The following is a 2,853-nucleotide window of genomic DNA, read 5'->3' as shown; positions in this document are numbered from 1 at the left end:
AGAAGCCAATCGGAGATGGTGGAGTTGGCGAGTTGGACAGCTCACGTTTGATTAATCTCATTACGTGCAAGTGGGCCAAAGCTTGAAGATTTTAATTGTGATGAAGACTTTATTTGTTTTGTTATAAGCCCAATAGTTTTCAGCCATGTATTTTAAAATTTAAGGGCCTTCTTTGGCTGATTATAAGCTAGGGTTTTTATTTAAGTTACTTCCTTATTATACTAGGTTTAGTTTTGTTTGCCTGTATAAGGCTTCCTTATGGACGAAATTTATCAGCCTATCATTAATCAAATTCATGAGTTTATTTCTCTCTTGAGAGTTTTCGAGTTCTTCTTGGTTTTTTCCAAGACGAGTTCAATTATCGGCGTAACGGCGAGTCAACCAACCCTCGTCGGGTGTCATTCATCGTTCCCAAGTTACTGCATCAACATCACGTTGGGGTATAGGGAATCAATTTGCTTATATCATTCCATGGGTTAGATTCAGAGGTTTTGGGATTTTCCATCCATCGTTCGTTCTTAAGCCTTCCGTGTTTGAACGGTATGGCAAGGATCGTATCAATTGGCACCAGAGCCGCGTTTCGTATCCAGGTTTTATTTTTCTTTCTTTGTATCAAGGGTAGAAATTTTAGAGTTTCTGTCATTTGATTTAAGGGTTTTCACGTTCGTATTTTACGGTTCCGTTTCGTGTCAAGGGTAGACGTCTTTAGGGTTCCGTTTTTTTTTCGTATTCGCCATATATTTTTTTCCATAAACTATTCGAATTTTCCGTATTTTTTCCCTACGAGATTGTCATCTTCTATAACATACTTATCGTACACACCCATTTGCATCTAAAATCAACTGTCAACTCAAACTGGTCGCCAATTGTCCATACTTCATATTTTCGTTTCGTTCATAAGTTTTTCCGCATCTACAGCCTGTGAGGGTAAAAAAAAAAGAGTAGAAATTTCCAAAATTTACTTTTTGCAATCTTGTTCATCTGTTTCCTTGGGTCGTGTAGAGTCTTTTGGGGCACCTTCTGCGTGCACTTTTTTCGACTTTTCAGTTATATCTCGTAGTGTTTTCTGGGTTCCTTGGGTAGTATAGAGCATTTTGAGCATGTTTTTGGGTTTTCAGTTTTCGTTTCTTTGTCCCTTTCATTTTGTTGGTGTGGTGTCTTGTGGGACGTTTCTTTTGGTGGTCTCATTTGTTTGTTGGTATTAAACTCAGTTGGAAGATTGAGGGGATTCGATTCCTTGAGAGAGAACTTGAGTGGAAAAAGGAAAGAAAGAGTGAGATTATTAGAGTGAAAAAGCCATTGATTTGAGTGATACACGAGTGCTGAGTGATTCATTGTTGAGTGATACACGAGTGCTTGTGAGGTGGTGAGGTCCTATTTATTTTTACTAACCTTTGTTTTTCTGTGTCAATATGTCAAAAAGAGATTAACATGGTTCCAATACGGAGGATCAACCTGTTGTTGATCCAAAGACGAAATTCATGATGGAGGCACTTAAGTCAGAATTGGGAAAGATTCTGAGATCAGAGTTGGAGTTGGTGAATGATAGGATCGACCAGTCTAAGTCTAGAGAGACCATTTTCACTCGGGGAGGCCGAGGCGGTAAAGGAGGATGTGGTGGTAGAGGATTTCGACCCCAACATCGTTAGTATGAGAAGTATGTAGATGGCACAGAATATGAGGAAGATGACGAGGGGCACTGGCGTAGAGATGGTGGTAGGAATGCACAAGATAACTATCTGGGCAACATTAAGGTGAACATTCCCTCCTTCCAAGGGAAAAACGATCCAGAGATGTATCTTGAATGGGAGAGAAAGGTGGAACTTTTGTTCGATTGTCATAACTATTCAGAGCTTAAGAAGGTGAAGTTGGTTGCGATAGAGTTCTCAAATTATGCATTTGTTTGGTGGGATCAAATGGTGACGAGTAGGAGGAGAAACGGTGAACCACCTATTCATAGTTGGCCTGAGATGAAGGCTGTGATGAGGAAGCGATTTGTGCCTAATCATTACTACCGAGAGCTTTTTAACAAGTTGTAGAATTTGAAGCAAGGGAGTAGGAGCGTGGATGAGTACTTTAAGGAGATGGAGATAGCCATAATTCGAGCCAATGTTGTGGAGGAACGAGAGGCGACTATGGCGAGATTCTTAGCTGGTTTGCATTGGGACATTCGTGATAAGGTGGAGTTGCAACACTATGTTGTGTTGGAGGATATGGTCCACATGGCCATAAAGATAGAGAATCAACTCAAGAAGAGGGGCAACAACAACAACAAGCAGAGACAGAATCAGACCGATTGGAGGAAATCCCAACCAGTTTCTAGTGGTTCCTCGTCAAAAGGGAACCAATGGAAGAAGAGGCGCCGCCGAGAGATGAAAACAAGCCGTTCTTTAGGTCCCGACCCGAGGGTTCGAATTCAGCAAATCCGACAGTTTTCGATGGTCAAAATCGAGATAAGAAGTGCTTCAAGTGTCAAGGATTCGAGCATATTATGAGTGAGTGTTCGAACAAAAGACTTATGATCATGAGAGATGACGGCGAAGTTGTGATTGATGGTGAGGAGACCGTGTTCATTTGAACGGTCTGGCAATGATCGTATCAATTTCATTTGCGATGACATTCACAAAAGCTGTGCGGTTTTGGTGGGGCAATAAGGAGGAAAGATGAGGTTACATTGGCGAAAATAAAAAATATTGGTTTTCAATCTTTTATTTTAGCAGAAAGATTTAAATTTAGTCTTAATTATCTAATCATTATGATTCAAAAAAAAATTATCGAATTATTATAAAAGTTTCGAGCAAAAATTTCACCCATTAATTATTGGCTTAATTGAGATTAATATAATTTGAACGC

The sequence above is a fragment of the Salvia miltiorrhiza genome, chromosome 8 (assembly GCF_028751815.1).
Source record: "Salvia miltiorrhiza cultivar Shanhuang (shh) chromosome 8, IMPLAD_Smil_shh, whole genome shotgun sequence".
NCBI classification, from domain to species: domain Eukaryota; kingdom Viridiplantae; phylum Streptophyta; class Magnoliopsida; order Lamiales; family Lamiaceae; genus Salvia; species Salvia miltiorrhiza.
Note: the sequence above shows the minus strand (reverse complement) of the source record.